At 39.3% G+C, this 27,893-nt stretch overlaps 1 long non-coding RNA gene across 3 annotated transcripts; it reads right to left on the bottom strand.

Annotated features, from left to right (window-relative positions):
• Window positions 1-12,931: 12,931 nt before the first annotated feature.
• LOC121367955 lies at window positions 12,932-23,588 on the bottom strand. 3 transcript variants are annotated; one of them, XR_005957459.1, is made up of 6 exons: window positions 23,465-23,588; window positions 20,622-20,761; window positions 19,385-19,525; window positions 14,786-14,951; window positions 14,506-14,645; window positions 12,932-13,406 (listed from the first exon to the last, which is right to left on the bottom strand). It is a non-coding gene; the product is annotated as an uncharacterized LOC121367955 (long non-coding RNA). The 3 variants fall into 3 exon arrangements; XR_005957460.1 differs by lacking the exon at window positions 14,506-14,645; XR_005957458.1 differs by lacking the exons at window positions 14,506-14,645; window positions 14,786-14,951.
• Between the last annotated feature and the right edge of the window lie 4,305 nt (window positions 23,589-27,893).

Below are 27,893 nucleotides of genomic sequence, written 5' to 3' on the forward strand. Positions count from 1 at the left end.
GATTATACCGAGGGTATACGAAATGATTCGGGTGAATTACGAAGAATGTCGGAAACTAAACTAAGACGAAAAACAAAACCGTGATGGTATAGCCATAAACTCTGTTTATACTAGTATACAATTCAGAGTTCATTACTGCACTTTTCCCCCTGTTTTTTAATGATGAAAGAGACCAACAAGTTCGCCTATTACATAAAAAGTCTCGCCCGATATTTTTAGAATTTGTTCGCTACCGAATAACGCTATAAAAGGCGAAGTGTAATTGGTCGATATTTAAATTGTTCTTTATAGATGAAATGTCACCTGGACATGGGAGTCCACGCAATGCTGTTAGATCTACTGGTAGACCAGTAGAACTAATTTTAATCAAATCAAAGGCCGTGTTATGTGATATTCTGTTTATGGGATGGTGCATATAAAATATCCCTTGCTGCTAATCGAAAATAGTAGCCCATGAAGTGGCGACAGCGGGTTTCCTCCCTCAATATCTGTGTGGTCCTTAACCATATGTCCGACGCCATATAACCGTACATAAAATGTGTTGAATGAGTCGTTAAATAAAACATTTCCTTCCTTTAACAATATGTCCGACGCCGTATAACAGTAATTAAAAGGTGTTGGTTGCGTCTTTAAATAAAAATTTCTTCTTCTTTTTTTTTCTTTTCTTTTTCTTTTGTCTTTTCTTTCTAGTGGTGAAGTTAAACGAAAGAAACTTTGAAATACCAGTCGCGAGGCACTGGTTGGGACGGACATAATAATTTATCCTGCAATCACTGTTTCTATCGGCCGATTATGATGACCGATTAAAGCAAAGTCATAAACGATTATGACTTTTGACGTCACATGCATAGCTACATTACACAATCGCTCATTAAACCTCTAGGCCATCGTATAACGTAGCTGAAATAACATAATTATAGGATATTAAACGAGCTTTCATTTCGTATCATGTTTATGTCCCGAGTGAAATAATTTTCAATTGTCACGAGCTTTAGCGAATGACAATGAAAATGATTTCACGAGGGACATAAACATGATACGAAATGATAGCGAGTTTAATATCCCATTTATTACCCATAATCGATCTTAATTTATATCACTCATCTCGTTTCGTTGACGTTCCTGTAAAATTGTAGTACGCCAATCGATGACGTCATCGTGTGACGTCAAAAGTGTTATGTCCCACTTGGCATTCTAGTGGAACGTATCACTTTGATATGTAGCAAGATATTCTTAACCATATGGGTAATAAATAATAGTTTTTCTCTTAATTTTTATGGACTGCAGGATAAAAATAATAACGGGTTAATGACGTGGAACATCGGCTTTATCCTGTTCAAGCCGAATGGGAAATTCCGCAAGGCTTCCCATCCTTATCTTCACGGGATAAAGCCGATATCCCACGTCATTAACTAGTTATTCTCTTTATAATACCACTCTACAATCTGAGGTGTGATGCATATAGAATATTGGGGTCTGTTAATGTCAATGAATTTTCTTATTTGTCATTCATTGATGAAATATTGATGAAATGTTTCCTGAGAAACTCGGCTCTTGTGGAACTTTTGCTTAGAGATACCAGAATTAGTTTGATTTTAAAACACCATGTAAGTTGTATAAACTGTGTAGTAAAGTTAATTAATAATATAAATGTCTGAAAATTTATAAAATAATTATAACCTGCTACGGAATCTTCAAAATAGCTTACATAATTCATATCTTGTCTATAGTTTTGAATACGTCTTATTCGTATGACAGTGACAATAGTAATGTAAGGATATTATCCACACTTTAACTAGTTGTTATTATCCACACTTCCAATCGATATATGCTGTAGATTACGTTTAAATGTATAATTTAAAAAATTACTAGAATGTGAACCTAAATTATGAAAATACTGAATGGATAATACCATTTTGGAAAACTGGTTACCGTCGAAAACTAGTGACAATTAGTTCAGTATGACATGCCCAGTCGTCATATCAAATGTATTATATACTTTTACTTGGTGATGAGGACAGAAACTATATCAAGATTTAAAATAGTCTTATGGTAGTACTAAAATGCTGTTTATTTGGTGAAGCAATTTCTACTGGAGGCCATTTAGAACTATGACGTCACAACAGCCACCTATTGGTAAGATTTTTGGTTCTTGATAATGGGAATTTTGTTTTTGTTGTTGTTGGGGGTTTTTTTGGTTTTGGTTTTTTCATCTACACACAGATATGTGTCTTTGGTAAAAACAAAAATAGCATCTTTGTCCAGCCTGTCCCTAAAATATCGCCAACAGACCTCACTAGATAACGGTATTTATGTTTGTCATGTTACTAAATAGAAAAAGGTTGTTTGTTTTGTTTAAAAACACCACTAGAGCACATTTATTTATTAATCATCGGCTATTGGATGTCAAACGTTTGGTAATTTTTACATAACTTAGTCTTAGAGAGGAAACCCGTTATCTTTCTTTCCATTAGTAGAAAGGGATTTGTTATGCACCATCCCACAGGATATCACATACCACGGCATTTGATATACCAGTCGTGGTGCACTTGCTGGGACGAGAAATAGCCCAATAGTTCTACCCACGGGAATCGATTACACACCGACCGCGCACTAAGCGAACATTTTACCACTGGCCTACAAAATAAAACGACTCACAGACAGACAAACAGACAAACGAGGTAAATAAATAGACACACAAATGGTGTTCTAGCTAGATAGACAGGCAGACAGTCTAGTATTAAATTAACAACTCCATCTATTTTACGTTTACATTTAACCTAAAAAGAATAATGATAAATAAAATCGCTTAATTTATCAAACATATTTACAAAAAGGATATCGACTTTTCAAAATTAGGATGGACTTTTTAAAATAATATGTTAGAAAGTAAAATTGATAGGCGTGATTGCATTGTGCAATTATACCAGAAGTATCTAAAACAACCATCGCCCACCAACTAACGGTAAAAATGAATTGTTACCAAAATGTTTGTTTTTTCTCTTTTTTTTATCCAGTGCGTTAATTTTTAAAATTAATTTAACTGAATCTAATATAAATTGTTAACAAAAAGCTTTTCTTTCTATTTTCTAATCCATTTGTGTGTGTGTGTGTGGAGGGGGGGGGGGGGGGGGGGGGGGGGGGGGGGGGGGGGGGGGGGGGGGGGGGGGGGGGGGGGGGGGGGGGGGGGGGGGGGGGGGGGGGGGGGGGGGGGGGGGGGGGGGGGGGGGGGGGGGGGGGGGGGGTGTGGGGGGTGTGGGGGGGGGGGGGGGGGGGGGGGGGGGTTACGCCCTATGAAATATTATTTTTAAAATTAAAATAAATAATTAATAATAATAATACAAAGTGACAATTTGTGGAAGTAAACACAGTCTCTTCAATAAATAGTTACTCACCTATTTAACAGGTGTGCTTCGCTGCTAGAAACATTTCGGGATTGAGTTGTTACACTGCTAAAGTTCAGATATTTATGTTTACTTCCATTATTAGCACTGACTAAAGCAAGGGTCGTGAGAATTACATCATTCATGTGCCTGTTAAAAGAAGTTTGCCTTAATACTAATTTTATTCATGTTATTCGGGAACGTAGAATTGCCAGTGCTAAAAGGGAAGAAAGAAGGGGAAAAAAGAAAGAAAGTATGGATGAAAGAAAGAAAGAAAGGAAGCAGGAAAAAAGATTAAAGGATGAATGAAAGGAAGAAAGAAAGAAAGAAAGAAAGAAAGAAAGAAGAAAAAAGAAAGATATAGAAAGAAAAGTTTTTATTTAACGGCGCACTCAGCATATTTTTTATTGCGTACTTGAATGTGTTTCTGGTATTCCTAGCGTTTGTAGGGGCGAGACGTAGCCCAGTGGTAAAGCGCTCGCTTGATGCGCGGTCGGTCTAGGATCGATTCCCATCGGTGAACTCATTGGGCTATTTCTCGTTCCAGCCAGTGACTGGTATATCAAAGGCCGTGGTATGTGCCATCATGTCTATGGGATGGTGCATATAAAAGATCCCTTGCTACTAATGGAAAATGTACCGGATTTTCTTTCTAAGACTATATGTCAAAATTAAAGGGATCTTTAAATGCACCACCCCACAGACAGAGTAGCACATATCACGGCTGTTGATATAACCGTCGTGGAACGAGAAATAGCCCGATGAGTCCACCGATGAGAATCCACCCCAGACCGACCGCGCACCAAGCGAGCGCTGTACCATTGGACTACGACTCTCCTCCTACTATTAGTAACAGTTTACTGGTAGTCTGGTACAATAACACTCAGTGCAATTACAACGTATCACAGTCGTCACCTTAAGGTTCAAGCATCTTGTGCTGGGCACATACCTGTACCTCATTCATCTGGACTCTTATTAAAGAAAGGGGTTATTGGTTACTTGTCAATGGTTGGTGAGAGTGAAGCCCGTGTAGAAATATAGCCTCACAGCACGTTAAAATTCGCTCTAAGTGGAAGTCGGTACCTGGATCGGTGCCTTTATCAATACCCTACGGCGTGGAAGTATTCAAGTAATGGTTAAGGACTACATATATAATGAAAGAAAAGCATTTAAATACTCTCCGAAGTGGTCAGACTAAGCCCACAGCTAAAAGCTGATGGGAAATGGCAGGTGTGTGACACGGATAGCCACAAAAGACAAGCACCTGTTGCGGTTAGAAAGACAAGGACTGTGGTGTGGAGGTGGACAATGAAATAAGCTGAAAGATAGGAGAAGTTGCCAGATCTGGAAGAAATGAGATGGAATTCAAAGGAGAGAAAGGAAAGGGATAGAATTAAAAAAAAACATTTTAGAGACATCTCTCTGGCGGCACTCTATGGACTACTCTTTTTGATTAGCAAAAATGGATCTTTTATATGTACCACGCCACATATTTATTACTGCACTTTTACCCCTGTTTTTTTTCAATGTTGAAATAGATCAACAAGTTCGCTTATTGCATAAATAGTCTCGCCCGATATTTTTAGAATTTGTATGCTCCCGAATAACGCTATAAAAGGCGAAGTGTAATTGTCAATATTTAAATTGTTAATTATAGATGAAATGTCACCTGGAGTCCATGCAATGCTGTTAGATCTACTGGTGAGACCAGTAGAGCTAATTTTAATCAGATTGATCAATGCGCTACTGTTTGTTGGAGCGCATATTTTGTATACTAGTATATCCAATACTTTTTTTTAAATTATAATTGAATTTGCTCAATGAAAACTTATTCATAAACCGCTTATTTCGCACTAATAATTTTAATACTGTCACTTGATCGCGAATACCGTTTTCGTTACCCATAGCTGGATGATATGGCCGGTTATAAGCTTTGATGTTTTGCTTCAGTCAAAGAGTTAATTATTAGTGACATTTTATAAATGCTAATCGTTTGTTCTGTTATTAATAAGAATAATAATTACTAGTGGTTCATTTTGTTATGATTGTCTCCTTGCTTAGTGAACAACGGATATGGGCGTGTGCTTTATTAGGCCTACTACAATTTTGTTATGATACTAAATTGCATTTACACTATTTGGTTGACCAAATTTCGAAAATTTGTCCGTGCAAGTAGTCTTCTGTTTGACTGTGATTATTTCACGGCAGACAACTTTGAAGTGGCAACTATTATACTGAAGTTGACATGGGAGAGCATGTAGTTTGCAAACATGTGTATTTTGTTGACATTGAAGACCTTTTTGGGTCAATTCCGGCTCATGTAAATGTAGTGCTTTTTGTTTAAAATGTGTGTACTCCAGCCAGGTTTAGTGGGTGTGTTTGTTCAAACCAATATCCTGGGAGAAGGTGCTGGACAATAGGGGTTGTCCTTTTCAGGGTATGTTACCCTCACAGTAGTCCATGAACTAAGACCCCAAATGTGACCAATTGATATCATCCGAGGGCACCAAACTTAACTATGTTGGGTGTGTGGTTTTTTGTTTGTTTGTTTGGGCGTTGTTGTTTTGGGGGTTTTTTAGGGAGGGGGGGGGGGGGGGGGGGGGGGGGGGGGGGTGGGATTTTTTTTTTATAGAGATATGCATCTGGATCTCAAACAACACAGTGGACTTTTCTGCAGGGTAGCTTAAATTCAGAAACTGAGCTTTAATAAAGTGGAGGTATTTTTCTGAAAATGTAATAACGTTTCTCTGTATTAATGGGTATGTCATTATATAATTATAATCACACAAACTGAAAAACCCTTGTCAACATCCACCAGAAATTCATCATGATATATTCCCAGCTAATTAAGGCACAACAAGATCATTTTAATCCAAGATGGTCGCCAGTATAATTAGTTAGAAAAAGGAATTAATTTATAACGACCTCTTGCTAACATAGATATTGCATCATCATTTAAATCCGTGATGGCCATGCAAATGGCCGACAAGAGTAAGAAGTCGCCAAATTTTATATTCTATATATTCTTCAACTGGCCCTGCTGGCGACCATGGTTTTTATGTTAATTTTCAGCCCTGCTGTTACACCGTTGTCGAAAAGATACAAATAGCCACAATATCAAAACGTAGTAACCTCATATTTAAAAAATAATAATTTTAAGCTATACTTTTTATTGTTTTTCTTTAAAAATAAACACGTTTAGGTGTGACTGGAGGAAGATCTCCGTTATTGGTTTCGCTGCTATCTACGTCACTACTTGACAGTGTAATCATTCTTTGCAGGAAGCTACTTGTTTATTTGCTACTGTTGTTCGTTTTGTTTTTTGTGGGGGTTTTGGCGGGTGTGTTTATCGTTATTTTTTGTTTTTGTTTTGTTTTGTTTGGGTTTGTTGTTTTTTTGTTGTTGTTTTTTTAAATGTTTAATTCAAAAAAGTAATTTTTTAAAAATGGATGTTTAAAAAATAAGTGACCAACCCACTGTCATGAGCAGAATTCATTTCGTATAGCTACTAACATGATAACACACAATCATGTGCAAACCTTTTTCCTAGTGATTTGATAATACATAGTAATGCCAAAGTTATCATGCTAACAACGGAGGCGTTATCGGGCAGTAATGTAATTACATTTCGAATTATCGGAAAGGAGTTACTGGATCACAGGAAGAAACGTTGCATGATATAGTCTGCTCTTTACTTGTATAATTTTAACACAGCTGATATATTGTCGAGTTTGAGGTGAAACCAGACTTGAGGAGCGCGGTATATGCCGGGTATCTCAGCGCTAAAGCCCTCGCCTGATATGAGATAGGTTCTAGGATCGATCACCCTCCGAGGACCCGTCGTGTTTTACTCTCTCAACCAATGACATATCAAAAGTCGTGGTATGTGCGATCTTGTCTATTGGAAATTGCATATAAGACATCTTGCTTCGGCTCGGTGGGTTCCCCGTCCCAACCAGTGTGCACCACGACTCATACACGAAAAGGTCGTGGTATGTACTGTCCTGTCTAAGTGCATATAAAATATACCCATGCTGTTTTATCAGCAGGGGGTACCTATTTTGCGACAGCGGGTTTCCTCTTCCTCTTTTTTTTCTCGATCAAGTCAAAATAACCATGTGTGAGACCCAAAATCCGTAGTTTAAAAATATGCTGAGGTATATACTCGAGGAAAAATGTTTTTGTGCACGGGATAAAATGGTCTCAAACCAACTGTAAAATTTGTAAATGGTTTTGACAATGTCATGTGTGTACACATCATAATTTTGCAAATTGTTTCGTACTACGAATGCGCAATGAATAATATTTTGAAAACTATTTGATTGCCGTTAAACATATACCTTGTGAAATACATGCACAGACACCTTTTCCCATGGTGCATTGGGTTATTTCTCGTTCCAGCCAGTGCACCACGACTGGTATATCAAAGGCCGTGGTATGTGCTATCCTGTCTGTGGAATGGTTTATATAAAAGACCTCTTGCTAATAATGGAAAAATGTAGCGGGTTTCCTCTCTAAGACGAAATGTCAAAAAAGACTGTCGGAATTACCAAATGTTTGATATCCAATTGCCAATGATTAATAAATCAATGTGCTCTAGTGGTGTCGTTAAACAAAACAAAAACTTTAACTTTTCCCATTAGTATAATATATTACCTTCCTTTTCTTTTATTTCTGGTCGGTAGGAGTCGTCTGTGACGGCAACGGGTTGTTTTGTTTAACGATACCACTAGAGCACAATGATTTATTAATCATTGGCTATAAGATATCAAAACAACAATTTTGGAAAAAGAGTTATATATTTTTCCATTAACAGCAAGGGTTCTTTTATATGTACAAACCACGTATTTGATATTCCAATCATGGGGGACTGTTTGGGAAGGGAAAAGCAACCAGAAAATAGATCTACCGCAGTGTTTCGGTTTTACAACCTACGCACCTCAAGACGGCCCTCTACCGACTCGGTGGCAACGTTTTGTCTTCCTAACTATCTAGTCTAAGTTCCACAATAGCTATATCTATAGCTAAAGTGCTAACGTGTTTTCTTTTGTATTCTTGAACATAGTTCAGCAGTAATAAACCAAAAAGACTAAGATAATGAAAATAACGTCAGTAAGAAAAGAAAGAAAAGTTTATTTCGTTGTTTTAGTCGATCACAATTGGCTTTCTAATAAAAATATGTATTCAATTTTATATTTTATATTTTAGCAGGTATCTCCAAAATTAAGTCGAGAACAGTACACGTTATTTGACATATATCTGTGTGTGTCTGTGTGCGTACATTCCATTATAAAGAAATTTAATGTATACCATATTATTCTTAAATAAATAGCATTTAATATTAAAGTTTAAACGTCAACAAACTGTGGAGGGTTTTTTAAAAATTATGTTTTATTTTTAAAAAGGCTTCGGATGGTTCGTTGACAAAGCCCCCAGGTGTGTGTGTGTGTGTGTGTGTGTGTGTGTGTGTGTGTGTGTGTGTGTGTGTGTGTGTGTGTGTGTGTGTGTGTGTACAGTACGTCAGTACATGTATCGGGATTAGATAGATTTCATTCAAGTTATCATTCTTGATAAAGTATTGTTCAAAGATGAATTCAACAATACCACATCTACATGATATTAAACATAAATATACTTATACGGAATGTTATTTTTATCCAAACAAAATGTGTAGTTTAATTCTATCGTTTGTATATTTGTTACAGAAGAATAAATAATGATTTAATATCTTCTATGGTATTGCAATGGGTGCAGTTTGGACTATTTGGGTTTTTTTTTCATTTTAAATTTAATTTGATTTAGAGCAACAGAAACACCCATGCGTAATCTAGCTATTTTATTTTAGTAGCTTTAATGCTAAAAGATGTAGGGCCCTGTGAGGAGACAATGGGTTTGATATTAGCGTGCCATGCTCTTGTCATGTGGTTCCAATCTGTTTGCCACAGGCGGTCAATGCATGGCACAATAACAGTTAATATCTCTATATTTATATTTTATATTAATCTTTACCCTATCATCCGATAAAGCTTTTTTGGCCCACTGATTAGTGGTCTCGTTCCCATGGATACCCACATGGGCCGGTACCCACTCAAAGACGAATTCCAGCCCGGTCTGGATAATTTTGTTATAAAAACTAATAATATTCATTAACAATTTCTGGCCTGACACTATGGGAGCCATCTATGGCATTAAGGGCACTTAGGCTGTCAGACAGAATAATGAATTTGTTTTGGTCGTCCATTTCATTATGGTTGTTTAATAGTCAATAGCTCCATGGTGTAGACAGAAACGTTATCAGTCAGTCTGGCTCTAAAATGGCTATATCCATTTAATTCTTTGACGGCAAAGGCCATACCCGTCCTACCAATTGTGGGGTCTTTAGAGCCGTCTGTGTAAATTTGTACGTAATTAGAATATTCCCCCCCCCCCCCCCCCCCCCCCCCCCCCCCCCCCCCCCCCCCCCCCCCCCCCCCCCCCCCCCCCCCCCCCCCCCCCCCCCCCTGGGCTCTAAAATGGCTATACCATTGTAATTCTTTGACGGCAAGGCCATACCCTCCTAGGACCAATGTGGGGTCTTTAGAGCCGTCCAATGATCCTAAAAAGGCTGTTTTTTAATACTGGTAGGCCTATTTGAGCCAATTCAGTTTTTATAAAAAAAAGTTAACTTTAGCTTGATTGGTTATATAAACCTTACTATTTTTTAAAATATGTGAAAAACTGCCCGGTTTTCGCTGAATTCTCTTGTTCTTAGACCAGACCTCCCTCCCAGTAGTGCTTTCGCCAATGGAGACGACACATTTTTCCCATGACGCTTTTTTTTCTTTAGCTATGGTATAAATAAGTTTATATTTAGCATTTTTAAAATTATTAATATTATCTTCTGTCCTATTATTTAAAGGCATACTGTCACGGATTTAAGGACCTTATTTCTCTAAAAATGGATAATAAATAAAAAATTACATTAATTGTCGGAAACCAAATCTAGCTATCGCATTACTTTAACTGAACCATGATGGAATAAAATCCATGTCATCCCTCACGGCAATTTTAGTTTTTGAATTATGGACCATTGCCATAATTCAATTATTTTTACAAAATCTCATTAATAAAGGAGTATGGTTTTTATAAAGATGGTTGAATAAAGTACATTTAGGCACAAATCAAATTATTTTTGTTCAGGTAATACTTTGTTACATCATTAAATTGGTCAGTGGTCTGTGACAATATGCCTTTAAGTAAATTTAATTCATTAGTCCACACCTAGATTATCATTAAAAAAATCAATAGTAGCGTTTCTAATCTGCTCAGGATTAATACTAGCGCACATATTCTCAAAACGGGGCCAATTTGCTTTATTAAAATTCCAATTATGTTTTTGTTTACTGGGTTCTTCCCAATTTCTTTTTTTATTATAAACGGTTTTGACAGGAAGGTGGTCACTACCAAATTCATTGAGCACCTCCCACTCACACTTAGTTGCCACGCCCCTCGAAATAAGGGTGACGTCCAGACACGACCAAGTGTGATGGGAATTTGAGAAAAAATTAAGGGTGCAATCATTTAAACAAACCAAATCATTATTGTCCATTAGATTTTCTAGCGTTTGGCCTGGTAAATAATTGGTAACATTAGAGCCCCAAATAGTGTTATGACTGTTAAAATCACCTGTAATTAATATATCCGAATTACTGTTACCAATAATTTTGGAATAATAATTTACAGTTAAATTAACATTAGATGCATCCGGGTGTACATAAAAATTAAATATATTAAAATTATAGTTAGGGCCGTGTATAGACACCCAACGATTCTATATTGGGGTGAGTGGCAACATGTGGAAGTCTAGAGTGGGCGATGCCCTCTTTAATAAAGGTAGCTATGCCCCCACTATTAAAAAAGAGACCGGTATATCCGGGAATTTTGTACTCTATAAATAATTTGGATTGTTTTTGTTTATTAGATAGAAGAATCGCTTGTCTGAAGATCTGCTGGTGCCGGTGTGTCACAAGTCCCGTCGCGTTGTTGAACCCTAGGGTGTGCAGCTCGTAGTGAGTCCCATCCGGCAGTGGCTTCCATCTCTGGTTGCTGTACCGGACTCTCAACTTCTTCGTGTCTGTTGTATCCCCTTGGACGTAGTCCCGGAATTGTTTCTTTAGTTTCCCCAAGGCCAACTCCTACGGGTCTACGTCCTCCTCTGTAGCAGGCAGGGAGATTGTTGGAGCAGGCGGCTTCGACTTAGCAGGGTGGTCGTCTGGTGGTGTGACGGCTTTCAGCTTAGTCTATGCAGCCTCTCGCTCTGGTCTCGGACCACAATTAATTAAACTATGTTTTCTCATATAGCCTCAGTGGCTGTAGCACTTTTATTAATTTCACTAGGCCATTGGCATTTCACAAAAAACCTTACCTGCCTGGGGCCAATGAACACTCAAAACCCTGTTGTCCACCTCATTGTTACGTTTTATCAATGTAAACAAACACACGTGGGCTAAGGGACCGAATCACACCTATTTCTGTGCATTTTATACAAATGTTGCATGACTTCAAGGTGCTGTGGGGGACAGTATGCAGTATCCAGTGTAAACCAAGTGCACATATTCACTAACTGCATCCTCTTCCCTGTCAAACCCAGTGTAACAATTCAGCATACAAAGCAGCTACCCAGCCATTAATCACATAACAAGAAAACTATATTTTCTCACATTCGTTTCCGTTTTGGGGCAACAATATGGGTGGATAACTCTAGTCTGATGCCTATCGGACCAAAATTGTTTTCACCATGACGCTCAAACTGATATATGGCATTTAAATACATATGTGAAGTTGCATACAGGCAATAAAAAGAATATTCAATACCAAATATGGCTGTTAGAGCCGGTGAAATAGGGGATTGCAGGTGCCGCAAAAGGCGATATTCTACGTCAAATTATTCCAAATAGTGGAATGGTAATTCTGCAATAACTTTAAAAGTTACAGACATTTTTCTGAACAACAAAAAGAAATTTACTCCTTCTTGTGTTCTCTGCCATTGAAATATAGCAGTTGGCAGGAATATGATTTGTTTTTGTTGTTCAATTAAATTTAAATTGATACATTTAAAAAAAAAAAAACTCCACAAAGTCCATTTTAAAACATAAAGTTAAACTTTAAAACTGTAAAATGTTGGATACTGCATGCAGTCAACAAAATGCCAATTCCAAATGAGTATTACTCGAGTGTCATTCTGGTGAGGGTAATTAGCAAGGTGTCTGTACACCGTAATAGGTTACACCTGAATGCAGAGAAAATGGTACCAGCCTGCAAAGATGCAGTTCAGAATATACAGTGAACAAAAAAGCTGTCAACTGCCACTGCATTGAAATGTTTTAATGTATCAAAACTGAAGGCCCCTGCGTGTGCTGTAACCTCACCGTGGTGCAGGGGTGTAACATTCTCTTTGAGAATGGCCAATACAGCACAAAATTGAAGTTTTGAGTAAAATTCAGTATCCGTAAAATTCTGTGATATTTGTGTTTTTGCACAGTTCTTTACACTGTTTTTGTTTAGAATTTTTATATTGATGTTGATCATCACTTATTTATTTGCATTACCATAGTTTGACACCCAATAGCCGATGTATTTTTCGTGCTGGGGTGTCGTTAAACATTCATTCATTCATTCATTCATTCAAAACTGAAGGTGACATTACACATGGCCTGGTATATATAAGTGTGGACATGCATACCACAATAAGTATTTCACTGTTTTATACACTACAAGTCACATCCATGGAAGGCAATACAAGACGAAAGACACAGTTCAAGAAGGGACATACACCTTGGAATAAGGGTAAAACTCTGTGACATGAACATGCAAGTCCAGAATCAGAGATTGAGAAATTGCGACCTGTAGTCCAGATGAATATAGAGTAGTTTCCCTTGGTCACGAAGTCGAGTTCCACTTCAGCCACCATATCCACTCCAGATTGCGAAGGTGCGTCACAGCCAGTCCGCCTGCTACGTCCCATTACGAGTACATGTACTGCATCTGAAATGAAAGAAGAACAACAGTGTAAAGGCATGAGAATAATGGACAATGACAGAATGGTAGATGCATGGAATGCAGCTTTCAGATACCACTCAACAGCTTCCCCTGAGTGCGACGAGCCTGAAATGCAGATATTAAAAGAGGTTAAGTGGGGTCTTTGTTGGAAAATCACACTACACTGTGTGAAATGTGACTTCACTGCTCCTGAAAGAAAACTGTACAATGAGGTGAAAACAAATAAACCTGGCCCAAATGCAGCAAAAACATAATGTGGGTCTTGCTATCAGTCTCCAAGATACTCCTGTCGGCAATACGAGAGCAAGAGTGCTATTGGCAAACATGGACAAACCACCACCGTGTCGCAGCAGCATGCAGAGAAGATCATACAAGGTATTAAAAGCTGTAACAGATCTAAATGAAAAAGATATGGCACAAAAAGTTGAGTTACTGAAAGACATTAACATGAAAAGTGGAAATGAACGCGATGAAATTAACATTGCCATGGATGGGAGATACAACTCCACGACAATAACAAGTCGGAAGAAACCGGCCAGAATGAATCACAAGCTATAGGACTTGCAGTTGAAACAATGACTGAAAGAAAATTCATCATAAGTGCCTGCTTCCAGAATAAACTTTGTTAGACCAGAGCCTGGTTAAGAAACAATAGTGTTCATGTGACATGTCCCGATGGTCATCCTGACTGCACAGCAAACTTGCCGCCATTTGCCCCGCTGTCAGTATACGAGATGGGAAAAGATATCGGAACAGACTTGGCTTTACAAGGTATTCTCATAAGATACATCACTACAGATGGAGATTCCAGATCATCTGCTTGAGTTGACAGTGCTTTGAACCTTCTAGATCCAATGTGGAAAGTGCAGCGGCTAGCCGATCCAACCCACTTAGGTTAGAGTCAGTTTCATAAGTGTTACAAACCTAACTTTAGTCCAGACATGTTTAGTGGGCCCACCCGTGAAAAAAAAGCGTGAAGCACAGAAAGTATTCAGCCAGGATATGAAAGCAAGGTGCAGTTTAATTCTTAAGGAACTAATGAAACTACATGCTGGTAATATCAGTACACTGAAACGAAACTTACCAAAGGTTCTGCAATCAACACTATCATGCTATGGTGGTGATTGTTCAAAGTGTTCACGGTACTCAATTGTCTGCAGTGGTGGAGTGACGAACAACTGGTGGTACCGATCCATGTTCCTGGGTACACACCGAATCACACAGCTGAATATGAATGAAAATGACGAAGTGTTAGTACTGGAACTTCTGAAGATTAAACTTAGTATTTCAGCTGTAGAGCAAATGAAACTGTATACAGACACACATAAATGTGAGGCTGCGAATCGTTTTCTGTGTTTCCTTACCTAAAAATGTGAACTATTCACAAACGATGACTGGAAGAGCTGCATCCACCATCCATAGCCTGAACAATGCCCCGGGAACGTCGAAGATAGAAAAATGCAAGTACTGTGGCATCGAACTGTCAGCTCGGGTGAGGCATTCGTTACATCAGATGGACAAAGAGTCGTACTATCAAAAAAGATACCAAAAGAATCCACAGGTGGTTAAAAGGCACTTAGTCCAGCATGGAAGTAAAATTAGAGATCACTCACAATATAAACGTTTACACAGAGATCAGCAAGCTGACTATAAGAAAGGATTATTAGATATTGACAGTCAAAGAGCAGATAACTCCTGTGACCACAGTTATTCAAAGTAGGTTTTGTGACAAAGTTTCAAGTTATACATATAATGTAGGAACTATCAGTTTGCTGGATAGCATTTCTGCTGTGGACATAAACCCTAGACGTTGAAGAGTGAATTTAAACATTCCAAAATAGTCATGTGAATAAATGTATGATGTTGAATAAATGTATGATGTGATATTTATATGTGATTTTATGACATAAAAGTTTTATTTAAATTAACCTTTGTTATTGTTTTACATTCTTATATATTTTGCATTCTGAGATACAAGAGGCGGGGGGGGGGGGGGGGGGGGGGTATTGTCCATGCCCATGACAGACATTCCTGTTCACACACTGTATTCGTGAGCTGTTTATTGCAGCAGATAAGTGATCTTTAAACATACAAAGACGGTTATGGCACAGGTGACTGATGTCTCTGCCATCTATGTCCATCTCCTTATTAAAGACCATGAAACTTAATCTGTGAGCATTTACTGTATGATACTGGCCTGTGATTAGTGATTTGAATTTAATAGCACCATATCCATTTGGTCTGGAGGGGCCCATTCCATATTATACATTCATGATTAGGAGCAGGATCACATTTTGAAAAAATTACCCTCTTGTATTTTTTGAAGAAATCCTCATTTTGACTTATTTAACCTTAACCTTAAAAGTGAGGCTGCCACAAGGTGTAGGAATACATTCTGATTGAAAGGAATGACCTATGACCTGGTAGGGGTACAATGAAGGCAAAAATAATACCAAAATTTGTGAAATTACAAATTTTTAAATATAAATATAATTAAATATAATTTAATTTAAAAAAAAAAAAAAAAAATCATCATTCAAAGTCATTAGTTTCAGATTTCTACCTATATTGGCAATTAGCATGTACATTTGCAGTCCTGTAACTGTCATAGTTAACTGACAATTAGGTATCAAAGTGTGTCACCCTGTGTCAAACATCCCACTATATCAGGCCTCAGACCACAATTAATTACACTATGTTTTCTCATATAGCCCCAGTGGCTGTAGCACTTTTATTAACTTCACCAGGCCATTGGCATTTCACAAGAAACTTTACCTGCCTGGCACCAATGAACACTCAAGAGGACGACCCCTATTGTCCACCTAATTTTTACGTTATATCAATGTAAACAAACACTTGTGGACTAAGGGACCGAATCACACCTATTTCTGTGCATTTTATACAAATGTTGCATGACTTCAAGGTGCTGTGGGGGACAGTATGCAGTATCCAGTGTAAACCAAGTGCACATATTCACTAACTGCATCCTCTTCCCTGTCAAACCCAGTGTAACAATTCAGCATACAAAGCAGCTACCCAGCCATTAATCACATAGCAAGAAAACTATATTTTCTCACATTCGTTTCCGTATTTTGGGCAAACAAATGGGTGGATAACTCTAGTCTGATGCCTATCAGACCAAAATTGTTTTCACCATAACACTCAAAGTGACATATGGCATTTAAATGCATATGTCAAGTTGCATACAGGCAATAAAAAGAATATTCAATACCAAATATGGCTGTTGGAGCCGGTGAAATAGGGGACTGTAGGTGCCGCAAAAGGTGACATTCTACGTCAAATTATTCCAAATAGTGGAATGGTAATTCTGCAATAACTTTAAAAGTTACAGACATTTTTCTGAACAACAAAAAGAAATTTGCTCCTTGTTGTGTTCTCTGCTTTTGAAATATAGCAGTTGGCAGGAATATGATTTTTTTTTTCAATTTAAATTAAACTGATACATTTTCAAAAAATAAACTCCACAAAGTCCATCTTAAAAAATAAAGTTAAACTTTAAAACTGTAAAATTTCTGATACTGCACACAGTCAACTTATGCCAATTGCAAATTAGTATTACTCGAGTGTCATTCTGGCGAGGGTAATTAGCAAGGTGTCTGTACACCGTAACAGATCACACCTGAATGCAGAGAAAATGGTACCAGCCTGCAAAGATGCAGTTCAGAATATACAGTGAACAAAAAAGCTGTCAACTGCCACTGCATTGAAATGTTTTAATGTATCAAAACTGAAGGTGACATCACACATGGCCTGGTATATATAAGTCAGGGCTCGCGCTATCGGTAGCCAAATTAGCCATTGGCTAATTTAAAAAAAAAAAGGCTAATAAAAGTTGCAAGTGGCTAAAATTTTGGCTAAGCCATTTTCTGTCTTCTGATGTGAACAAACGGTTACATAATCTATCCGACACCTCAAACATAATAATACTACCAACTATTCAATTAGCGTAATAGCCATCTCGCGACCGGTAACGAGAAACGGTGTCATGCAGAATACAGCGTAGGCCTTATGTTTGCTTATTTTAATAATCACGGTTATTAATTTTAACGGCATGCATTCAACATGTATGACAGCAATGTCTGGAAGATCTGTAACTTGTTATTCTTACTTTGTAAAATCTTTGAACCAAAGTAATAAAAACAGACCGACAATGCGTGTCAATTTGAATGCACATGCCAGTTCAGGGCCGAAAGACCTGTAGGCCGTCTCAGGATCTGAGTTCAGCAAGACCGAACGAAAACAAAACGTTCGCCTAGACTGGTTTGTGCGCTTCACGTTAAAACCAAATGGACACGACGAACACCAATCAAATAGTTCGCGAACGTTAGGAAGAACGTTCGTTGGCTGAACTGAGTACAGCTATCGGCGCGAATATACGTCACGCTTCCGACTCAGCTGACACCCGCGTGTCAAGAGACATCGTTGCGGACATTAAACAATACGATTATGCAAAAGTAAATCTTGATGTAATGTGTAGAAAAACTAGTTGTTTGCATCAATGAATACCTAACTGCAGTTTTTGTTTATTCCTTTGTCTTTGTTAATTTCGTACCCATGGTCGAAAGCACGCATGCAGATCGCGATCGCCGGAAAAGAAAATGCAGTATTTAAATTGTACAAATTTCAGTTAAATGTACACTGAATAAAATTAGTTTACACAAATCATATTTGTTAGATAATTTTATATATAAATTTGTAAGACTGTGAGGTGACATTTAATAAGTTAGCTGGATTTTAAAAAGACCGTAAATTTTAATTTTATTAAAGGTTGGGTTTTTTTGGTGTGTTTTTTTATAAATGGAGTAGGCTATACTGTGAAGTCGGCATTCTTAGCCGAGGTATTTTGTAAGCATAAATCACAACAAGCATTTAACACGACGCTGAAATCAACAGCAACAACATGGCACAAATTATGAAATTGTTTGGAGTGGGGAATTGATGGGTCACTTAAAAAAAGCAGCAATTCAAACTAATATAAAGATTGCTATTTAAAGAAATAATGAGCTCTATAATAAAAAATAAAAAAAAGCATTTCAAACTAATATAAAGATTGCTATTTAAAGAAATAATGATTGATTGATTGATTTCAACTTATTTTCGTGCTTATATCCAATTAAGGTTCAAGCACGCTGTCCTGGGCACACACCTCAGCTATCTGGGCTGCCTGTCCAGGACAGTGGGTTAGTTGTTAGTTTGTTAGTGGTTAGTGAGAGAGAAGAGGGTGTAGTGGCCTTACACCTACCCATTGAGCCCTTAAGAACTTGCTCTGGGTTGGAGCCGGTACCGGGCTGCGAACCCTGTACCTACCAGCCTGTAGTCCGATGGCTTAACCACTACGCCACCGAGGCTGGTTAGAAATAATGAGCTCTATAATAAAAAAATAAAAAAAACTCAAAAAGATTTATTTGGGAAAAAAGGAAGAAAGATAAAAAACGACACCCTGCATAAACATCCACCCACCCCCATATTTCTGTATGTTTGTTAATTTAATGTCATAGGCCTTAGCAGTGGGTGTGGGTGTATGGGTACTGGCTTCAAACTCTGAAGATATTGCATAACCCCATTCCAACCCCTACCCCCATTGAGGTTTTGTTATTCCTATTTATTCCAGTGTGTACACAATTAGCTGAAAAAGATATATTCATATATAAATACTCTATACAGTAAAACAAATTTGGCTAAAGCATTTTCAATATGGCTAGTAAAAATTCCATTTGGCTAATATTTTGGCTACAGGTATTTTGTATCCAGGGTGAGCCCTGATAAGTGTGGACATGCATACCACAATAAGTATTTCACTGTTTTATACACTACAAGTAACATCCATGGAAGGCAATACAAGACGAAAGACATAGTTCAAGAAGGGACATACACCTTGGAATAAGGGTAAAACTCTGTGACATGAACATGCAAGTCCAGAATCGAGACTGAGAAGTTGCTACCTGTAGTTCAGATGAATATAGAGGAGTTTGTCTTGGTCAGGAAGTCGAGTTCCACTTCAGCCACCATATCCACTCCAGATTGCGAAGGTGCGTCACAGCCAGTCCCGCTGCTACGTCCCATTAAGAGTACATGTACTGCATCTGAAATGAAAGAAGAACAACAGTGTAAAGACAAAGAAGGCATGAGAATAATGGACAATGACAGAATGGTAGATGCATGGAATGCAGCTTTCAGATACCACTCAACAGCTTCCCCTGAGTGCGACGAGCCTGAAATGCAGATATTAAAAGAGGTAAAGTAGGGTCTTTGTTGGTAAATCACACTACACTGTGTGAAATGTGACTTCACTGCTCCTGAAAGAAAACTGTACAATGAGGTGAAGACAAATAAACCTGGCCCAAATGCAGCAAAACATAATGTGGGTCTTGCTATCGGTCTCCAAGATACTCCTGTCGGCAATACGAGAGCAAGAGTGCTATTGGCAAACATGGACAAACCACCACCGTGTCGCAGCAGCATGCAGAGAAGATCATACAAGGTATTAAAAGCTGTAACAGATCTAAATAAAAAAGATATGGCACAAAAAGTTGAGTTACTGAAAGACATTAACATGAAAAGTGGAAATGAACGCGATGAAATTAACATTGCCATGGATGGGAGATACAACTCCACGACAATAACAAGTCGGAAGAAACCGGCCAGAATGCATCACAAGCTATAGGACTTGCAGTTGAAACAATGACTGAAAGAAAATTCATCATAAGTGCCTGCTTCCAGAATAAACTTTGTTGGACCGGAGCCTGGTTAAGAAACAAAGGTATTCATGTAACGTGTCCCGGTGGTCATCCTGACTGCACAGCAAACTTGCCGCCATTTGCCCCGCTGTCAGAATACGAGATGGGAAAAGATATCGGAACATACTTGGCTCTACAAAGTATTCTCATAAGATACATCACTACAGATGGAGTTTCCAGATCATCTGCTGGACTTGATAGTGCTTTGAACCTTCTAGATCCAATGTGGAAAGTGCAGCGGCTAGCCGATCCAACCCACTTAGGTCAGAGTGAGTTACAAAGCTAACTTTAGTCCAGACATGTTTAGTGGGCCCACCCGTGAAAAAAAAGCGTGAAGCACAGAAAGTATTCAGCCAGGATATGAAAGCAAGGTGCAGTTTAATTCTTAAGGAACTAATGAAACTACATGCTGGTGATATCAGTACACTGAAACGAAACTTACCAAAGGTTCTGCAATCAACATTTTCATGCTACGGTGGTGACTGTTCAAAGTGTTCAAGGTACTCAGTTGTCTGCAGTGGAGGAGTGACGAACAACTGGTGGTACCGATCCATGTTAATGGGTACACACCGAATCACAGAGCTGAATATGAATGAAAATGACAAAGTGTTAGTACTGGAACTTCTGAAGATTAAACTTAGTATTTCAGCTGTAGAGCAAACAAAACTGTATACAGACACACAGAAATGTGAGGCTAAGAATGACATAAAAGTTTTATTTAAATTGACCTTTGTTATTGTTTTACATTCTTATATTTTTTGCATTCTGAGATGCAAGAGGCGTGGGGGGGGGGGGGGGGGGGTATTGTCCATGTCCATAACAGACATTCCTGTTTACACACTGTATTCGTGAGCTGTTTATTGCAGCAGATAAGTGATCTTTAAACATACAAAGACGGTTATGGCACAGGTGACTGATGTCTCTGCCATCTATGTCCATCTCCTTATTAAGACCATGAAACTTAATCTGTGAGCATTTACTGTATGATATTGGCCTGTGATTGGTGATTTGAATTTAATAGCACCATATCCATTTCGTCTGGAGGGGCCCATTCCATACTATACATTCATGATTAGGAGCAGATCACATTTTGAAAAAATTACCCTCTTGTATTTTTTGAAGAAATCCTCATTTTGACTTATTTAACCTTAACCTCTAAAGTGAGGCTGCCACAAGGTGTAGGAATACATTCTGATTGGAAAGAATGACCTATGACCTGATAGGGGTACAATGTAGGCCAAATCATGTCATAATATGTGAAATTACAAATTTTAAAATAAAAATATAATAAAATTCAATTTAATTTGGGGGTTTTTAAATGAAATTTTCACCCACAAGTATCAAAGTGTGTCACCCTGTGTCAAACATCCCACTATATCAGGCCTCAGACCACAATTAATTACACACTGTATCATATAGCACCAGTGGCTGTAGCACTTTTATTAATTTCACCAGGCCATTGGCATTTCTCAAGAAACCTTACCTCCCTGTGGCCAGTGAACACTCAAAAGGACGACCCCTGTTGTCCACCTCATTTTACGTTATATCAATGTAAACAAACACACGTGGGCTAAGGGACCGAATCACACTCATTTCTATGCATTTTATACAAATGTTGCATGACTTCAGGGTGCTGTGGGGGACAGTATGCAGTATCCAGTGTAAACCAAGTGCACATATTCACTAACTGCATGCTCTTCCCTGTCAAACCCAGTGTAACAATTCAGCATACAAAGCAGCTACCCAGCCATTAATCACATAACAAGAAAACTATATTTTCTCGTATTCGTTTCCGTATTTTCCAAAATGGGTGGATAACTCTAGTCTCGGCGGATTGGCTAGGGCCGGTACCAAAGCTTTTGATGAATGCCTGTGACGACATATCATCAGTAGCACTGGCCCGTACCCCTTCCTTAGGCTCAGCAACACAACTGCAACCATATCGGTACACCCAGGGAACCGTCTAATTTGAAAGGCCAAGGGAAGCAAAGGGGGCGTCCGAAATAGTTCTAATAAAAGTCTGGCCATCTGTCAGTCTAGTGAAAAAGAAAATGGTGTCTTTAAGAATTAAATGAGTGGTTTTTTGCATGGCCGCTATGGAATGCTGAAAGAACAGCAGTCCATAGGCCGTGGTATCTAAATTGCCAAACTGAACCCTCCTGAATCCTGTAATGTAATTTTTTATGACAGCTATTAACTTTTTTGGTGCAGCTAGGGAGGGGTGACTGGTTCCCTAAGGGTCCGAACTGGTTGCTGGTAGAAATATTAGGAATTACCTCACTGGATTCTAAGTCAGTTTCTTCCACAATCAATGAATTGTCTGTTTTTCGTTTTCTATTTTCTTTGTTGGGGGTGGGGGAGGGGGGCCTGGGGGGTAGAGTTGTCTGGTAACCGTGGTTGGACTGTTGTCTCCGCTGTCACTTGAGCACTTACCTTCTTCAAACTGTCTCTTGCACTTCTCAGATGGGTGGATGGGGTGGGTGGGTGTGGGTAGGGGATCTAGGGGATCCTAATACAGATTTGCCATCAGAGAGGGTGGAAGACTCCGAGCGGGGAGTATCCCCTCCTGTCTGATTGTAATCAATTTTGTTACTTTACATTGAGAGTGAGGGGTGGCGAGGATGGAGTTAAGACACCCCCCAGCCTCGACACTGGGGATTCTGGATCTGAACTGTCTTTTTCTAGTCCAATATACAGACCGCCTGAGGTGTCAGACGGCAGTTCAGAGATAGGCTGACATCAAGGGACAGGTCCGCCTTGGAAACACAGTTAGAAATATGATCCGACACCCCCCCCCCCCCCCCCCTCCCCCGGTGAAGCCCACCAACTGCACCACGATCGGCCAGTCTGGTCCGAGCATCCCGGGGGTCGGGAGTATCACACTTACTTTTTTTTTAGAAGGGGTTGAAGAGTTGGGCGGCAACTACGCAACATTAGTATGGTCCCACTCACCTCCCTCCCCGTTCTTTATCGAGCGGTCCGCAATGGCGGAAATTTGACAACACTTGACAGTTGTCAGAGGAAAGACTTTCGTTAAGCCGGTCAAACGACCGGTCAACAGAGTCCTTAATCTGTGACATGGTTACAAAATAATTCAAACAATAAACACGCTACTGTAAAATGTAATGAGAAAGACAATATTCAGTGATAACGACGGTATCTGGCAATACACGTACTATCACGGAATATTGGGCAATATGGCTACACGAGGTAAACAATGGGACGAAAAACTCGAAATACAACAAAATACACAGGGACAAGGACAAATAACAGCTACAAACTTACACACAACAGTTATACTTTGCTCGGAAATTATTTTATATAAGAATTAAACTGTATTTAATCAGGATGGCGTCGAATTATTATTTATTTATTCTAAGCTTGAAAAATGTCTGCCTTCCGCCTTCCGGAAACTGCCGAAGTGCAGCCGGTAAGCTTTACAAATACGCACGCACGCACGCACGCACTAACCAGGGGCGTACGCAGGATATTTTGCAGGGGGGGGGGGGGGGGGGGGAGGGGTCTGGGGGGGGGGGGTCGGGGTGTCTGGAGAAGCCCGACATCGCGAGCGCCGCAGGCGTGAAGCTCTTGGCGGGTGGTCTTGGGGGCCCTCCCCCCCCCCCCCCCCCCCCGAAAATTTTGAAAAACTGACCCCTTTTAGGGCTATTCTGAGGTGTTTTCTGCTGGCTAGCCGAGCTGCTTTCACAGGAATGTAAAAAATCGGGATATGAAAAAAGAATTCGCTTTGAGCAGGGGGGTTTCGACCCCAACCCCCCCCCCCCCCTGCGCACGCGCCTGCTAACGCACACACATATCTACATGTGTACATACATACCTACAGTATCATTCATACATACATAGGCCTACATACATACATACCCGACATACATACAATATATAAATATTCATACATCAATAGGCCCTACATACTAGCTAGTGCTAGGTTTGCCCACTGTTTCATGCAAGTAAGCGGGATTGCCCGCGTAGCTTGTAGGCCCCATGCATTTGGTTAAGTTAAAGAGCTTCTTTGTTTTTAAGGATGACTCAATGGCTTAGAACGTATCATGGCAAGTCTGCAGGTTGCGGACGATTCGGTGCCACAGGTTCGAATTCCAGCAACGGCATGAGACAATTTACAAGACCAGAAAGGATTTAATTATCCCCTGCGCCATTTCGTATGTAATAGATATTCATACATCAGTACATACAAACATACATCAATACAAACATACACACTAAATTCATTTATCTTATAACTTACCCATGATATCCATGTCATAAACCCATGTGATAATTTAGTTTATTCTATAACTTACCCATGATATCCATGTCATAAACCCATGTAATATTTTAATTTATTAACCCGGTTAATAATGGTATGCAAATTTGCAAGATCTCTAGGTAATGTGTTGCTGTGGATGGGTCATTTGCTTACAAGCCAACAAGACATGTATACCTGAGTGTAACGTTTTCAAAGATTTAGTTAATCAATAAATCAGTAAAAGTAAACGTTTGTGAAAAACGATTGTCACGGGGATCCTATAATACCCGTAACTGAATAAAACACAATTATCCAAATATCTCTCCTAACTGTATATCTATTAGATCTCTCTGTATCGGGCAGTCCAATACCCGAGTGGCTCGGCTCTGGGTATAATCAGAGATACGATCACAATAAAACACAATACACTTTGGAATCTGTATTAACACTACGCTGACAAATGTATTTGCCGCAGTTAATTAATTAACAACAACACTAATAATAACAACCCAGGACTAATCACTTAATTAGTTAATCACTAGGTGTCTAGTTTACACAATATTCTAATCACATCACCCTGATACAACACACACACACGTGTGATAATTGTGAAACGCTGCCAGGGGAACTTAATTAATAAAGGAATTACAACTCTATTCCTAACTGGTTAATTTTTAATTAACCCTTAACTACTCATTCAGTAACTTTGTAATACAGAATTAATACTGGTACCTATCACAATAAAGACAATAACCTACAGTTTACCTAGATCCTCTAGGATGACCGGCTAAGCTTTAATAATTTTAGAACAGTGAAGCCTACAATTTACTTCGTCAGATTACCGGAAACACTGTCTAAATAATATTGGTATAATACAGTATTAAAATATTTAAGGTCACATCAATCACATCAAGGTTATACAACAGAGCAGAAAAATATATTTACCACGTCCGGACTGAACTTATATAGATCGTTCAGTGGACGACGTTCGTTCCCCTGCAGCCTTCTAAAGTTTCTCCTCGATATCTCAAGACAAGACAAGACAAAGAGATTTACGTGCACATTCAGAGCAAGCTGTTGTAGCACACGCCTATCTTGGCCACAGGGACCGGCCTTGGCCGGTTCCCTCTGTCCAGGACAGAAAAGGGTTGGGGGAGGGTTGTAGAGAGGGAACGCCTGCACTGACAAGTGCAAGGGAGCACCAGCAGTCCAATGTTGGTGGCAGGCGGGGGGTATTTGGTGCTATGGAATTTTGAAAGTCCAGTAGAATTATGTCAAAGAGGAAGAGGTGCGCGTTTTACATGAAGGAAATTTGGCGCAATTTTGATGTTCGTTCTAAATGAAATAGTGAAGAGAGCCAATAGGTTTTGCTTTTAGTATTCCGAAAGTGGCTCTTTATTATGACCGTCTTGGTGCTGTAGGGTGTCTCCCTAGGTTGCCCATAGGGCCCTTAGAAAGGGCCTGATCTCTTCTGATCGTGGCATGACAACCCAGGGTAGACTCGAGCAATTTGTGCATGTTGGACGAGGTAGAGGCGTTGGTGGAGAGCTTGATGTTGGAAGCTTGTTGCCGATGCTGTTGCCGTGGAGGTGGAGTAGGTTCGTCCGTTTTGCCCAAGGTGCTGACAGCGCCAAGGAAAGTTTTGTTTGGGGTTTGGGGGAAGGGGCTGGTATTCTTTTGTCCAGTCCCTTCTGGGTGCAGTGCAGTGGTGTACTCGGAGCCGGTTTCTTTTGTCCGACTCCTTATTGGAGTACGTGCTGGGCCATTATTTGGTTTTGCGTATGGACGGGTGCATTGTTATCATTAGTCAATGCACCCTATATGCTGAGAGTGCCGTGTTCATGTTTTACCTATTTTTTGTGTTATGGTTGTTCTTATTGTATTGAGTCCTTATTCTATGTTTCCAACGGCTGATCAAAACCCCCCCCCCCCCTCCCCCTCCTTGAATTGCATAGTGAATGCGAGGTGTGTGTGTGTGTGTGTGGGGGGGGGGGGGTTATTGGTTACTCTAGCTATCTAATTTGAAGGGGATTTCCCTTATAGTGTGAGTGTAGTTTTTTAAAAAGCCTAGTGCTTTGCATATGATAATTTTTAGGTAGTAGGTACCATTCATTCACAAGTCATACGAGTATCGATAGGTATGCCTCCCGATCCCACCCTGGGCCCCCTGGGGGAGTATGAATATCTAGTTATTTGGGTAAGTGATTAGCTAATCTTACTTGTATCTTGTTTTCTATTGGCGATCGTCTGGTCTGTTTGTAGCGACTATTACTCACCTTTGTCTGCTGTGAAAGGAATTGTATCTACTACCTTACATACATAAAGTGCATAATATTTGAAATTTTTTTAATGAACAGTCCTCAGTTATGTACAGTTTTCCGGTCGTTGATTGGTTATATCGTTCAGTTGATATTTCTGGAAGAGAGATGGTGTAATTAGTGAGTTCTATTCTGGTTGGGAGCTTTGGTGACCCTGATTGGTCCAGTGGTTGACCAATTAGTGGAACGTATTTTTTAATCTTGTCTGGTTGTAATAAATAGGCGGGCTATTGCTAATATTCCATTACTTGTTTTCCTCCCCCCCCCCCCCCCCCCCCCTCCCGCCCCGGAGTCGGTCACTGGCGAAGTCAGAGGCCGAATCCGGGGTGGGCGTGCCTGAACCTTAGTGGATAGGGGCACGCAAAATGAGTTGCCAGTTGCCAGTTACTTGTTTTCATTCGGTTTTTGTCTTCAGCGGGAGAGGTCTATCCACATAACTATCCAGTTTTATTAAAGCCTTGAGCTCTTTTACATTAAATATATTAGTATACCACCATTGGACAAGAGTAAGTCACTAGCCACTGTATTTCCATTGTATTTCTCTTGCAGGCTCCGTTCTAGGATTGAGAATACTCATTTTATTGCTTACGATTACGTCCTCTGATCGCCCTTGCATTAGGATACTAATGGCCGCCTTTTGTTTATTTTGAGTAGTTTATTGTAATCGTAAATTAGTCTATTAACTCTTAATTATTGTTTTATAGTAGTGCCAGCTACTATCTAAGACAGTATTAATTGTTATACTGTACTATTATAATACTTAAATAAATAATTTCTATTAGGAAGACCTTGTAAAATTAAAATAACAAATTAACAATAAACCACAACTTGACCTTTATCCGCCATGACAGCCGACATGACAGCCGCCATGTTGGAATCAGTACTAAATACATGGCCTCAGACCACAATTAATTTCGCTATAAGTTTCTATATAGCCTTAGTGGCTATCACATTTTTATTAATATCAGCAGGCCCGTGAAGTTTTGTATGTACCTTTGCCTGCAATGGGGACACATACCCTGAAAAGGACAACCCCTGTTGTCCAGCTCTTTCTCCCAGCATATTGGTTTAAACAGACACACCCTCTAAACTAGGCCGGAGTACACCCATTTTACACAAAAAGCACTACTTTTGC

This window comes from Gigantopelta aegis, chromosome 3 (genome assembly GCF_016097555.1).
Source record: "Gigantopelta aegis isolate Gae_Host chromosome 3, Gae_host_genome, whole genome shotgun sequence".
Taxonomy (NCBI): domain Eukaryota; kingdom Metazoa; phylum Mollusca; class Gastropoda; order Neomphalida; family Peltospiridae; genus Gigantopelta; species Gigantopelta aegis.